Source organism: Ursus americanus, chromosome 10, assembly GCF_024610735.1.
Source record: "Ursus americanus isolate L20-20 chromosome 10, mUrsAme1.1.p, whole genome shotgun sequence".
Taxonomy (NCBI): domain Eukaryota; kingdom Metazoa; phylum Chordata; class Mammalia; order Carnivora; family Ursidae; genus Ursus; species Ursus americanus.
In genome coordinates, this window is record NC_142136.1 from 63,966,439 (window position 1) to 63,982,108 (window position 15,670).

Consider the following 15,670-nt stretch of genomic DNA (forward strand, 5'->3'; position numbering starts at 1 on the left):
CTGTCTCTCTAAAAAACAAAAACAAAAGAAATAAAATTTGAGGCTAGTCTTATGATCCCACTCTGCCTGAAGTACGGCAAGAGTCCAGTCTATGGGAAGTCACCACTGCAAGTGAGTATAAATACAACAGTGGAAGTCAATTAACTTTTCATGTTTCATCTGTCAATTTAATGTTAGGATGCCCTCTTCTGAGGGCGTCTGGGTGGCTCAGTCGCTTAACTGTTCAACTCTTGATTTTGGTTCAGGTCGTGTTCTCAGGTCATGGGATTGAGCCCCATGTTGGGCTCTGTGCTCAGCATGGAGTCTGCTTCTCCCTCTCCCTCTGCTCCTCCTCCTCCTCCTCCTTCTCCTCTTCCTCTTTCTCTCTCTCTCAAATAAATAAATAAAATTTAAACAAAAAACAACAACAAGAATGCTCTCTTCTGTCACATGAGCTTGATGAATCTGCCCCATATACTTCCTCACTCTTCTGCATTTCAGGTGGAAATCTGTAGAATCTCATAGACCATGTGTCTGCCAGGGATTAACTCTTACAGCCGCCACCTAGAACAATGAAATGCTCCTTTAATTATAAACCTTGATGCAATTTATAGAGCAAATTTTCTTGATTTGGAGGAAAGAGTCTACTTATTACAAATCTATTCAATGCATTTTTAGAAGGAAAAATTAAAATGTCATATATGAGTTCTATGAGGATGTAGAATGGATTCGTTCTTTTTGCTAGTCACTTGAAATTATTGCATTTTAGTATGCCTGTTAAGAATAAGCATAGCATTCGACTGTAAGAATGTTTGGAGAAGAGAATAAAGATCCATGGCAGGATTTGGACATGGTCTCTGTTTGTTTTCTCGGCTGTCTGGCTTTAAGGAGCGTGAGCTGGCAGGCCATGAGCTGGCTACACTACCTCACCCTCTGGAAATCTCCTCAAATTCTGAAATGTATGTCAGGCCAGTTGGGCAGTCTCCAGCCATCCAGAGAACACCTCTCAACTGGCGACTCCCCCTAGGAAATGCTATGCTAATCTCTGCTGAAAATATTCTCAGGATAACTAATTACTTTAAAAATGCCACGTTGCCATGGTACTCGAAACATATGGGTGGAGGGTCATGCAGTTGGGATTCAAATTAAGTCTCCAGGTTATAAGCTTTCATTTTCTTGTTGTTTTCAGTGTGTGCTTAATTTGAAACACAATGAGAAAACCATCACACCAGGCTTGGCTTCCTTGCTCTTTTGCCTTTCCTCCTCCTGGCAGGTTTGCCCTCTACCTCTTGAATTCCCACTGGTGTTCTGTTTTAAAGGCAGGTGAGGATTGTTGGGAAGCTTTCGCATGAGGGCCACTGGGTGTGACCCCTGTGAAGCACCACTGACCACAGGAAACGTGAGCAGGTGATCTGAGGGCCACAACCACAACAAAGAAAACCAAACAAAAACCCTGCCTCAATATGCAGAGTAGCTGTTTTAGTTATAGGCAATCCAATGATCACTTTTCTAAAAGTAGGGATGAATGGATAGGCACCATCATTCATACACACACAAAATTTGGTTTTAGTTTTAGACTTTGGCCTATTAAGGAAAGACAACTAGAGAGTTGTCGAGGGAGAGAAGGAGGAAAGCATAACTGAAGAAGAGGTGAAAGAGATAAAAGGAAAAAGGAGAAGGGTGGGATTGATGACGAAGCTAAAATTTATTGAGCATCTACTCTATGCCCCTTGCTAAATTTAGGCAAGCTGGGCACCTTAGAGAGGGAAGGACTCCCAAGACTCAGGGATGGGGAGATGAGCTTAGCCAGTGGGAGGCAGGGAAGAGCTTGAGCAGGGAAGAAGCTGCCTGGAGGAACCAGTAGTTTCTGGAAGTTCCAAGTGGTATAATCCACTCTTCATATCTACTGCGTGTCCCGCTCTGGGTAGCTGAGTACCTGGATTTAGTGATGCTGGATTTCAAATGCAAAAGTTATTTATGGTGTGTGTTCTTTATGTTTTGTTTTTCCTTTTGCCTTTGGGATTCTCAGGGTTTTGCTTCTTGGTGTTCTGGAAGCTTGATGTAGCCTTCCCTGAGGTGGTCAGTTGACTTACCAACTGGGACCCAAAGCCCCTATAGGCACCTCATCCCCCAGAGCTGGAAATTTAGATTTGAGTAAGGAGTGCACTGACCCATAACCCCCTGACTCTCATCCTTAAAATCAAATTCCCTCAATCTGCTTGCTTTTTTGTTTAAAACACTTCTTATTTCCTTCAGCGTAGTTTTTATTGTTGACCTAGAAATATTGCATTTCTGTGACTTTAAAAAAAGAAAAAAGAAAAAGATCTTTCCTTTTCTTCAGTCTGCAAAGTTGTGATATGTTCTAGGGATTAAAGAATTAATTGCTTTAAATTCTTAATATGATACTATTATACTTAGGCTTAACTTATTATTATGTTTTCTCATTCGGTGAATAGAACATTTAGATTCATTATGGGAAATTTTGGGTGCAATTAGTAGAGATTGCAGAGCATAATGCAACCATAAATGTTTCTTTTCAGTATTTATTTGCTACTTAGTGCCTTATAACACAATTCCTAAAATCACTGGCTCTCTCCAATTATCTTCGCCTTTCAAGGAATCGCTTTCCTATTTATATTTGATTAAATTATGAGATGTTGCTATTTTCCAGGGACTAACCTGGATGCTGGGGATATAATAATGAATAAGCTATTAGGGGTGCCTAGGTGGCTCAGTCGGCTAAGCGTCTGACTCTTGATTTTGGCTCAAGTCATCCTGAGATCCAAGTTCTGCTTTGGGCTCTGCACTGAGCCTGGAGCCTGCTTAAGGATTCTCTATCCCTCTCCCTCTGCCCCTCCCCACCCCTCTGCTGGCTCTCTCTCTCTCTCTCTCTCTAAAAAAAACAACAACAACAAAAAAAAACAGCAACAACAAAAAAATATGGTCCTTGCCCTCAAAGAATTCCTGTGGTCTTTTTTGTTGTTTGTTTATGAGATAATTCATAATCAACTCTGAATTTGGCATCCTCAGAAAATAGTAGGTTAATATTTTCATTAACAATCATTTTGCTACTGTATCTTTTTCTTCCGTAAAAATCCCTTCCTCTTTTCTAAATTGACATTACCATAACTTGGAATAAAAATAATCCAGGCTAGAATCAAAGGAAAATCAATTCCTTTCTCTGGTCAGTGCCATGATCCGCTGAATGCACTGGTCACCTGCCAATCACAAGTGTTGTTCTAAGCTACAGATTTCTACCCAACAGATTCTTCTATCGTGCCATATTTCTGGAACCTTTTTTTCCTAGAAACATGAGATTTAACTTTTCAACGTTTCTGAAATTCTCACACACCCAGTATCAGTTTTTGCTGGGTAAAACCACTTAGCAACAATTTATAACAAGAATTATATTTATCTTGTTTTTGCTTCACATTGTGAGAAGAGTCTGGGCTGCCAGAGTTTTAAGATAAGAAAAAAAAAAGTGATTGAGTGGGCAAATTAGAACTATGATAGCCAAGGGGATATGCATATAAACTTTTTCTCTGTATCTCCCTTAAAAATAATTTTTTGAGAAGATGGTTAGGAAGAAAAAGAAAAAAAATGAAAAAATATTTTAAAATTCTTATGAAACGAAGGTGTTAATGGCAGCGCCAGGTGATAAGGTGTTAGAGCATTCATGGTTGGACATGATATCCGAAGAGTATTTATTCAGATGTGATGTGAAGGGGAAATAATTTTTTTAAAGAATTTATTTGTTTGAGAGAGAGAGAGAAAGAGCATGGGGGTGGGGAGAGAAGCAGACTCCCTGCTGAGCTGGGGGTGGGGGGCTCAATCCCAGGACCCTGAAATCAGGACCTGAGCCTAAGGCAGATGCTTCACTGACTGAGCCACCCAGGTGCCCCAAGGGGAAATAATTTAACATATGAATACTGTATAAGGACAATACTTTTTACAAGGGCCTTGGTGAAAGAATATAAAGTCTTCTCTTTTTTTTCCCTCTAAGTATCTGGGAAAATATCTGGAGACCTTGCTTTGAGGATGTTTTAGGGATCCACTTGGGTTATATTTTTCAGCTGAGTCTGACGTAACACCAGGCCTTTTAGGCAGACGTTAGTAAAGGCCGTGGTCAGGACATTTTGACATCTCCCTGCGCGGTCCCGAGCACTTCCTGGTATAAGTCACACACCTTCCCAGCTCAGCACAGTCAGCCCAGCATTTCCTGAGAAACCCCTGCTGCCCAGCTCTATCCACGCTGAGGACTGTGACGAGGATGCCAAGACACCCAGGAGGCTTCAGGAAATAAGGGTCCATACGGAGTAGGTTTCACTGTGGGACAGACACCGAGAGAAATGTATTTCATTGCATTCCCACAGCCACCTGGAGGCAGGAACCACGATCCTCCTTTGCTCACGTGGGAGCGTGGTTGGCAAGGCGAGGGGTCTGTCCGAAGATGCCATGGCTGTGAGGGGACTGTCATACCATCCTGCTCTCCTGACAATAAAACTGTCAGCCCTCTCCAGGGCCTAGACACTGGTTTACCCTGTCAGGTCACTGGACCCCCTCGTTAGTGAAGGTGGTCTGAACTCTGAGATGGTTGATCTGTGTGGCCCTAAGACGTTTCCTGTCTGGCTAACGTCGATGCAAGAAACCGCTCAGATCCGATCTGTATCCCGGTAGCAGCTCTACTTCAGAACACACAGGGCAGCTGAAATGGAGAAATTAATTTTCTGTGTGGCAGAGGAACCAGTCCCAGAGACCACCCCGCAGCCCCCTCCTTCCGGCACAAATACCGCAACAGCAGGGCCATTCTAGAGTCTACGAGCAGGATGTGACCCCACGTGTCTGATACTCCCGTGTCTGATGCTTGGGCCCTCGGGGAACCTCATAGATACCCACCGTCTTCTCTCAAAGAGCAGATCTGCCGTGGGGGTCTCCTGAGGGCCTGGAGAGGTGGGACCATTGCGTGGAGCCTCTTTCCTTTCTCTTCCATACAGGAGTTTATCTCAGGAAAGGGAGCCACTGCCGACAAAACCTAGCAGTCTCCGTAGATCTGTGTTCTAAAATTTGAAAGCACTGGTGGTTTTTCAAAAAGTTAAATGTGAAAAATTTCATCAGTGCTTCCATCCTATTGGCAGATTATGAATCAGTGTCTTTTGTTAATTTCTAAAAAAAAAAAGGGATTAATAGCACAAAGGACAGAGATAGCGTTTTTGTGTGACCTATACACTTCTTTTCACCACCTCCCCTACCCCCACCGGGCCCCCATCAGCAATCTGTGGCCTATTCCCTAGAGGTCAGAGGTCAGCTTATTGCCACATTAGGGCCTTCACTGCACCTTCTGTGCCAGGAGGATACTGCCACAGTGGCCCCCCCAGAAGGCCCCCACCGTGCTAGTTTTCTCTGCAGATCTGTCCAAGAGCGATCTCAGGGATTGGAACTGGATTAGGTCCTTCAAGAAATGGTCTGTTTTAAGGAAAGGGTTATCAACCTTTCCTATTTCCAGTATGGAAGGGAAAAAAGGAAAGAAATATTCAGATTGGTTTGAGGCTACTCTGCCATTTCTATTAGACACAAAATCAGTAGTTCCTTTTCATCTGACTACTGACTGGGTAAAAACATTGTGTATACTCAGACTGAGTGATACCTTTGTTTTTACCAAATTCTTTTGTCTTCTGTGCTCTTTTATTCATCTGTAAAGAGCAGATCGCAGATTGATTTTCAGAGATGTAACAATGTCTCAACCTCTGCAGAGTGATTTTATCACTCTTGTGCTATTAGTGCCTTTCAGTTTATTACTGCTGGTTTCTATAGAATGTCATTTGTAGGTTACACACAGGTAAGGAAGTTGCAGACCACCTGTCCAGTTTTGTCATCATAGTAAACCAAACTCTGTGAGAGGAGCTGGGACCATGCACTGGGGTCAGTAGCTCTGCTGTGAACTCTGAAAACAGCATCCAGAGAAGACAATGGAGAAGCCTATGGGTGAGGGTGTTTTTACCGAGGTAGAGGAAGCAAAATGACAGGTGGGACAGGGCAGCAGTGGGAGCCCAGGGAGGAAGGCGCTGGTGGCTGGAATCTTCTCCTTGTGGAGCTGTAGGTGCAAGCTTGTTTCTGGAGGGAGTGGCTAAGCCTCATTCCCGGAGGAGATTTTGTTTTCTTTTAAGGAGTAATGAAGTCTGGGGTGGTTTATGAATGTCATTTCACCCTTCCTTGAAGTTAGGGAGCAGACTGGCTTCACCCAAAATGCCGCCTTGCCCTCTGAATCTGTCACTACTCTGCTCCTTCCTCACCCTGGATTTTAAAATCCCTGCCAGATGCCTTTCTATAAAGCCTTTGGCATCCTTTCCCTTTGTAGGGAAAAAAAATAAAAATAACAATTAATAGCTGGAGTTAATTGAAGGTTTATAGTGTGCCAGGCATTTCATTATACACATGAGCTCATAAAACCCACCCCAAATGCTACATGTTGGTATTTTCCGGCGTTGCAGATGAGGAAATCTTAGAGAGGCCTGGTAAGTTGCTTGAGGTCACACAGCGGAGAGCCAGGATTCCCAGCAGGCCTGCCTGGCTCCAGGGCTCATGCTTTTAACCTGCGGGGAGGGTGGGGGAGGGGTGTGGCTTCCACAGATACTGCGTCTTCAGTTACATGTGCAAATATTCATTTCGAACCCCTCTTTGGAGAGAGATGAAGTATAGAGTATTAAAAAAAATGCAACGGAGTAAACTTGAAGTTCTGATTATTAATCAGTTCACAAATCGGGCATCATCCCATCTAGCAAGGAGAGGGGAGCTCTGAGGCATTATACAAAATGGAAAGTTTTTATGGGAACGAGAGTGGGCAAGGAGTTATTAGTAAAAGAAAAGAAAGGATTGTTTCAGGCCAGGTCACTTTTCCTCAGGAGGAAGAGCAGAGGGTCTTATCCTGCAGATTACCTCCCCTTCTTTTGGGGCCCGGTGAGGGTCTGTCTGTCGGATTACCACACTAAAGCTAATCAGAAAATTCCTGACTGACAGTTAAGACAACATTTCTGGGGGGGAGGTTGGAAGTGCTATTAGGTTAGGTATGAAGCCCCGGTTTGGTGACTTGGGCTAATTGACACCATTTTGAGCCTATGGTTTTCTTTTTAACAAGAAGTTGTAGGTGTTCAACTAGGAGCACTGACATTCATGAGTAAATGATCCAGCCCCCCTCCACGGGGCCAGTCTTGGCAAGACAGCTAGTTACACACGGTCAGACCCAGGAGACGCCGGCAGCCATGTTGTCCATCCCTTGACCTCTTTTCCTTTCCTGCAGCATAAAATAGACGCTACTGTATGATATTGAAAATGTGCTGTCTAGTCCTGACACAATAGAACATTTGTATTAAGAGTGCTCATGACAACTCAGGAGCCCCGGTCTCTGCTTGCTGAGTTATATATGCAAACTTCTGTAAACAGGTTTTTTTTTCCTAGTACTTTGAAGAGATCATGTATTTTTTACTGCAGAAGCTTTAGGGTTCCTTGTTCTGTGCGTCTAAGTATCTCTCAGCACACAATTGTAAGGAAAAAAAGGCCCTTTCTTTGCTAACTCAACAATAGGAGTTGATTACTTACATCATGCCCCCACAAATTATAGGACCACAAGAAATTGTGGCAATAGGCAAATTGAGAAGCCTATTGTCTAACCTAGTTTAGAATTAGCATAATCCATGTTCATTTTCTTTGTCCTTCACCCAACATTTTCTCCTGCCTGATTTGAATAATAAAATGGCCTGTCCTGTTTGGATAAGAAATTTCTTATCTTCTTCTGAGAAATGATAGATAGTATTGGCTGAGATTTCCTAATTTCTATGCCTTATTCAAAGTGTCTTAGATCTTTTATACTAATACCTATAACACATTTTATTTCCTTCCATAATTTATCTGTTCTGTATTATCCATCTCCTACTAACTCAAACCTCATCAGGAAAAGAGAAACAAAGCTTATGCTAACCATTATTCCTTCTTGAGTTGTATTAGAATGTCAGCACAGTTCTATTTTAAGATTCTAAGCTCAAAAGCTCATTTTTAAGGGTGTGAATATGTCTAGACTACAATCTCAAAGCAGCCCTAGAATGTAGAGGAAAAAATCTAATGTTTAACATTTCTTAGAAATGTTATTTTTATTTATTTTTTTTTAAAAGAAGGCAACATTCTTTTTTTTTTTTTTTTTAAGATTTTATTTATTTATTTGACAGAGATAGAGACAGCCAGCGAGAGAGGGAACACAAGCAGGGGGAGTGGAAGAGGAGGAAGCAGGCTCATAGCGGAAGAGCCTGATGTGGGGCTCGATCCCACAACGCCGGGATCACGCCCTGAGCCGAAGGCAGATGCTTAACCACTGTGCCACCCAGGTGCCCCAGAAATGTTATTTTTAAACAAAAGATAACTTAAATAATAATATTAATCATTAAATCCAGTAACTCCTACCTGTAAACAGGTAATCTCTAAAATTTTGTTTTTGGCTATTCTTTTAAAAATTTTTAAAAATTTGTTTTTCTGTAGAAACAACATCAAAGGTGATGATAAAGGTTTCGTGCTAGTTCACAAAAGGCTGTTTGACCTACCCTGAGCCTGGGTCTTGGTTTCCTCCGAGCTGTAGCCTGCTAGGGGCAGGGGGCAGGGTGTGGGGCAGAAGTCTTTGGTGTCCACAAAAACACCCCGTGCACCCTAGTTGAGGCTTCTGTGACTTCTCCCTTTGATCATTCTTCAGGCCACTGCCCAATCAACTTATCCTACAACCCAGACCGGGTTATGTCACCGTCTTGCTAAAAAAAACCTCCAATGAGTTCCCAGGGATGACTGAATTGAGACAGGACTTCGGAGTCCTGCACATTCTGCTCTCAACCCACATTTCTAGACTTTCTCAATAGTTTCCTCTACCCAACTAGCGCATGTTCTGTGTTTGTCTCCAACAGGGCCACCTCAGTTTGCCAGGTATAATTCAGGGTTTCATTATTTTCCTTCAATTCTGCCTGTGGCTCTTTTCTGTCCTTCAAAATTTAGCACAAATGCAGCATCTGTGAAGTCTTTCCAAACCTTCAGGTCAGAAGTAATCATTCTGTCCTCAGAAATCTCTTAACACTTTAAATATATTTCTTATGTATCACTTGCATTCAATTTTTTATATTTATTCAACAAATGGAGCAAGACTTTGCTGTAATTGTGTTATTCCTTGATTTTTTAAAAGTGGGTTATTTGACCCACTAATAAAGTGAAAATTAGAAAACATCTACTTCCTAATTTTACTCCAGGGACTTTGTCTTTCATGAATCCACTTACAAAGGTGAAGACAGGAATTCATGCTGTGTGGTTGCAATGCTGATTCTGTTCTCCTCTCTGGACCATTAGCTCATTGGGGTGAGTGGAGTGGTCCTGGAAACTAGCAATGATGGTGGTTAAAGAAGAGAAGAACAGTGAAACACATTTGTGTATATTTGTTTCGATTTTTAGGTAAAAGTAGTCCCTGGGAGAGTTAAACCTCATTTACATTGTGCTTTATTCAGTTAGTCGAATGATACCTTGCTGGAATTTGTAATGGGAAATGGGACTTCTGACTGGGATATAGGAATCAGCTAGGTAATCTCACCATTGACAGGTGTAGAAGCAAGAGAATGAATGAGCTCACCAAAATGGAAAATCCAGAAGTGGCCCTCAGGGTGGATTTGAGCCAGAGGTTAATGAAGTCTCAGCATTGTGGCTTCATTTCTTTGAAGAGCTCTTGACTTTGTTGTCCTGTGTGTGCCATCTTTGACCTCATGGGAGTAAGATGGCCACCAAGAGCTTCCAGGGCTCTTGTATGTTCCCAGCTCCTGTGGAGGAAGGGGAAGGAGGGAAGCTTCTTTCCCCAGCTATTGAACATAATCCCTGAGCTTCGCTCTGATCGCACTAAATTATCTTACATGTCTACCTCCACAGCGTGCAGGGAGAAAACAGCGATTGGCTTTGGCTAATCAAGCCCGCCTCTGGAGCTTGATCCTGCCCAAACAACACAGATACTGATGCGGCAAGCGCAGTGTCTGTCCACCCGAGGCTGGCTTGGAGGCCAGGACTGATGGGGAGACTTTGACTAGCCTAAGGGCAGCATGAAGTCATTGTACCTGTGAGTTCCCCAACCAGACCAGGACGAGGCGGGGAGTAAGCAAGGGGCTCATTTATCTTTTAGCAACCTCTACGCTGCTCTGTGCCAGGCATTCGTCTAGGTGCCAGAGGTGTGAGGTGAACAACGCATACGAGGTTCCTGCCTCTCACAGAATTTACAATCTGTTGGAAAAGGAAACAAATTAAGTGAACAAGAGAATTTCAGATTGTAACTCGTGCTGTGAGGGAAATGACAGAATGCCTTACAGAGATGGGAGTGAGGGACTTTAGGAAAGATGATTAGATTTCAGAAAGAAGAAGAGGGCAAAAAACCAAACTTTGCCTGCTTGCAGTTTTGCTGAGGGCATTGGCTGGCTTGCTGTCCTGTGGAGGCTGTCAGCGCCTGAGCAGAGGTGTCCAGATCAATCTGGAAAGTCACAAATGCAGCATCCCCCAAGTCAGCTGGGTCTTCACAGTTCCTGCTAACCCAGATCAGCCTTCCTGGCTCTCCAAGTGTCTGTCCTTCTTGGTCCAGCCTTTCTTTCTGAAATGCAGAAGGGAAGGAGGTAAATGTGGAAGAGAGGCTGAAACCATAGCCCGCACCAGCCAGTATCCCGCCACTTCCCCATCCCCCTCCTATTAGAGCAGCCCCCAAGTGCAATGTTCAATAGAGACGCCTGTTGAACAGGCCCTTTAGAAGAGTTCCCTACTAGAAATCCTACTTACTGACATTTCCTCACTCCTGGAAATGTCACATGATGCTTTGAGCTGCTTGAAATGCTATTTCCATAGTATTTGTTTTAGAATATCCGTAGCTCTGTGATGTTATTTGTACCCTCAGCACGTAGACACACAGCTTTAAGCTTTTCAAAAATATATGTAAAAGAGAAGTCTTTCTTGGATTTATATCTAACAGTAAATATATAAGACCCTGTTTGATCTTTGCTTCACTGGAAATGAAACGAACCATATGCAAAATTCTTCAGATCAAAATATTCTTTATATATGTATAATTCATGAAAGTACAGAGAAGAATTGATATTGGTAGGCTCAACAATAAACTGGAGGAGAGTTTTGTTGTTTTTATTTTTGGCAAATGGATCACTAGTGATTTTATGCTTTTGTATGGAAATTATATTGTCTGTGGTTTAGTAGTTGGTTCCAAGACCATATTTGAATCGTTGGTATTTTCTTAGGTCTTGTATCAAATCTTGGGTTTTGGAGGGGGTAGACAGTCTCCATTCTAAAACATTTGTGTGTGAGTATAGCCTTCAACATTTTTTAGATTGAAAGTAGCTCTGATGGCACTAACTACAATATCTTGTTTCTTAGAAAATATTAAAAGCTCTTTGTCTGGCATTAGCCATATGGTGCCACATAGGATCATTATAACTTGATTTTGTAACTTGACCAAAGCATTCATAAAGTGGATGGCAATGAAATGGGAATAAACAAGCTAAAGATAAAGAAAAAAAAAAAAAGACCAAGATGAAACATATTAAATGCTAAATAATAGAAAACACATTTGTTTTAAAGTTAGAAAATTTTTCAACAAGTTGTATTGAGGTTTCCATAAGCAGTATTCCTGCCTCTGAGTTATAACCAGACATTTTCCATGGCATTCTCTTTAATTTGCCAAGTGTGTGTGACATAATGAAGTTAAGTAACATCATGGGGCTGGTAGAAGGCCTTGCATTTTTAATCTTATGCTGAAGGACGACTGATAGAAGCAACTCATCAAAACTTACTTCACATAAAAACATCTTGTGATTAAGCATTTAAGGTTTAATACTTAATTTAGTTTGCAGAGTCTTACAGGAATTGTTTATAATTCTCATTGAGAATTATAAGGTGCCAAAGAGAAATTTTCTTTTCACTGCCCCCCTCCTCCCATTTAAATGGAATGTGGTACAGAGGGATTCAAATTTTTATTATTTCATGATTATTTAAAATGTAAGAGAATTTTCTCACCTTACAAAATGATTCACAGCAGTGTTTTCAAAATCAAGACTTCAGAGGGGTGCCTGGGTGGCTCATTTGGTTGGGCGACCAGCTCTTGATTTTGATTCAGGTCATGATCTCAGGGTTGTGGGATCACCCTGTCTCCAGCTCTGTGCTCAGTGGGGAGTCTGCTGGAGGTTTTCTCTGCTTCTCCCACTGCCCCTTCCCCCTCTCCCTCCCACCCCCCTCATGTGCACCCTCCCTCTCTCTCTCTCAAATAAATAAATAGATCTTTTTAAAAAAATCAAGACTTTGGATAGTCCTTATTTCGTCTCTCCTAAAAATTGTTCGGCCAGTATCTTTTGGACATATCCCTTTGGGATCCACAATTTCCATTGTTCGTGGAGCTGAGATCACTCAGAGGTCCTGCCTTTTTCTCCTTCCCCACAGACTCCTTTGGTGTGATTGACAGTTTTTCCCTTATTATGGATTGGATACATCAAAATCACATGTGATATTACAGACACCCGCTCCATTACTTCTCGTAATAGTGCCATGGTCCCCTTTGTCACCAGGTTTAACACTTTAGTCATTCCTGAGGTGCATCCTTTTTTGGCTTTTGAGTCGATCCCCATAGCTATCAGGTGATAATGGTCTTGCCAACAAAGCTTCTCTACTGTATCGTCTCTCCTTCCTGTTGGACAGGTAGCCTGGTGAACTGCAGGATATAGAGAAGTTGGTTCAGGGAAGCTCTCTGGAGCCATATTGTTCAAAAGGATTCAGAGGCCATATCCAAGCTTTTGGTAGAAAATCAGTTTGTTTGCGGTGGTAAAGAAATAGATCAGCAGATACACCACAAGTTTGTTGCAACTAATGTAGCGAATAAAGCCCTGGATTTTGGAATTAAGGAGACCTGGGCGGCAACACTTACCAACCATGTGATCATGGACAAGTCATTTAGTTTCCTTATGTTAAATAGAGATCATAGATTAACTTCAAATGAATTGAATTCATCTGAACTAGATTTATTAAACATTTCCTGTGCATAAAGAAAATCTAAATTTGTTGTTGATTGTTATAAGGAACAAATAACAGCTATTACCCTCCAGAGTATTATACGAAATGTCAATGGTTCTGTTGTGTTCAATGTCTTCTGCCAGCGCCCTAACTTAGGCTCTCATTACCTTTCTATTGAACAGTTAGCTTCCTCACTACTCTCCACACAAATACTTCCTCAAAAAAAAAAAAAAAAAGTGTTCTGTATGATAAAGCGAGGCATTGATCATGCCACCCCCCAATTCCCAAGCCTTCTGTAACAGTCATTGTTTCTTTCCTGGCAGTGATTCTCCCTTGTTTTCTCGTCTCTTATCCACACATCCTCCTTCATGGACACAGTGAGCAGCTGGTGGAGTCTGAGGAGAAGGATGTTGGCAGCCTGGGTTGAGGGGCTGGGCTCAGGGTCTAAAAGGAGAAGGCTGAGAGAAAGTAGCGTGGGGGGCCAAGAGAAGCTCCACTTTTAACTACCAATCCACCGGTCTCTCTTCTAAAGTTCTGCCCCATTTCCACCTCCACCGCCACCCCACCTCCGCCATCTTATCTATTCTGTCTTCTCCTACTTATGTCTTCTCTGTTTTATCTTTCAGTTTTCATCTGCCTATTTAAAGTATAATATGGAACTCGAGTGTATTTTTATAATCTGCTATGTTTACTGAATTAATTTTATGTCCTCTGTTCTTAATTTTACAAGCAAGAGAGAACATTTCCTAACTTCTGGTTTCTTTCTCACTCTCTCAACACCTACCCTAAAAAAAAAACACACACAAAAAAACACAAAAAAACACACTTTGTTGAGTTTTTCCTTTTGCTGAGTTTAATTTTTTCCTGTGGCTTGATAATTTTCATCAAAGAAAAAGTTCCCTATTCTTGTCTAAAATAGTGAATTCAACTAGTGTATTTAAATTATGACTACATTAACAGAATTTTTTATTTGTGTACATCTTCCCACATTCTGTAAAGCAGTAGCTTTCAACAAGGAACAGTTTTGTCTCCTAGGGGACATTGGGCAATATATGGAGACATTTTTGCTTGTCATTACTAGAGGTGGGAGGGAATGCTCCTGGCATTTGCTGGTAGAGGGTAGGGATGCCGCTAACCGTCCTACAATACGCAGGGCAGCCCCCACAATAAAGAATTATTTGGCCCAAACTACCCACTGTGTCAAGATTGACAAACTGTATTATAAATTAGGGTCAGCCTATGTGGTGCTCATACTGAAAACTTGGTGAATAATTTCTATAAAATGTTTATTTAGTTGAATCTAAAATTTCTTAAAGCTAAAGGAATCAACTTTTACTTTCCCTGCATCCACATTTCTTTAGCCATATATTGTATTACTCAAGTTACCTAGATTTTTCCATTGCTGGTATTTGGTGATTTCTTCTTCCAATCTTTGTGATATGTTTTTCCACAATGTCGTATTCTAATTCATGAAGAAAAAAGATATTTAGTCAATTTATTTAGTACTATTTATTATAGAATAGGTATGGTTTTAGAGAGAGGTGAGGGTATTTTTGATGGTTTCTTCATTTATATTTTTAAAAAAACTCTTAAATGTTCTTTAGGAATTGGATTACAAAACTTACTAGATATGTACTCCAGTGTGTCCATTTTTCCCCTCTCAATACATGTAAGGTTTATTTCATATATAAACAACCTGTGATATAAAACAGCCAGCATATCTTTTACCAATAACCTCCTTCTTGTCCTTATTTATAGATGCCATTTTTCTAAAATTATTACTTAAAATATTCATTTGATTCCTTCCTCACCTTGTCATTTCTTATAAGCTTCCAAGATTTTAAGTTATGGGCCAATGAGCATACTAGAGGGGTGCTAAATTATGAAGACTGACTATACATTAGCAGAGTTCAGTGTTGTAGTTAAAATGTGCACAAGTTAAGCCGACATATAGTTAATGATTTACATATTCATCACAGTGTTGCCTGGCAATTAGGCATGTGGTAAGCAGTTCAGAGAAATTACTGTAATTAGTATTCCTTCCACATGGCCAAACTACATTTTTGTAAGTTCCCCCCCCCCCGCTTGCTTAGTTATGTCTCCAGTGTCTGTAATCAATGTCAGTGTTGACATTCTCCCTCATATGAAACTGTGGAACTGTGTATACTTTCTGTGCACTTTAATTGTCTCCTTTCACTTACACACACACACACACACACACACACACACACTTCTTTTTCTCACTCAGACATACTTACATGGAAGACTAGCATGTTCAAGCTGCTCCTCTCTTGTATTATTATCCTGGGGCTTGGGAATGTTAGGAATAAGGAAATGTTTGGGAGATAACACTAATCACTTCTCTGTTAATCATAATTTCTGATAATATGGATGAATTCATCATTTTTGTTTAAGAAAAAAGAAGGCATAAAAGAGAGAGGAAAAAGGGCATGAACTAGAACCTGAGGTAGACCTCGGGGCCAGTGATTGCTTACGTGTGTCTCCCCAGAAGCAGGGCATCATTTTCTGCCTATAACTTAAGGAAGTAAAACATCATGTTGTAAAAGCACAAAAACTCAAAGCTGTAACCAGACTGTGGCACACAAACAAAATAGCAGCATTGGTCATACGTGCC

At 41.3% G+C, this 15,670-nt stretch overlaps 1 protein-coding gene across 3 annotated transcripts in view; it reads left to right on the forward strand.

The window, feature by feature from the left end:
- DCLK1 (doublecortin like kinase 1) overlaps positions 1-15,670 on the forward strand; it is a 334,151-nt gene that overhangs the window by 197,398 nt on the left and 121,083 nt on the right. The window lies entirely within an intron of this gene.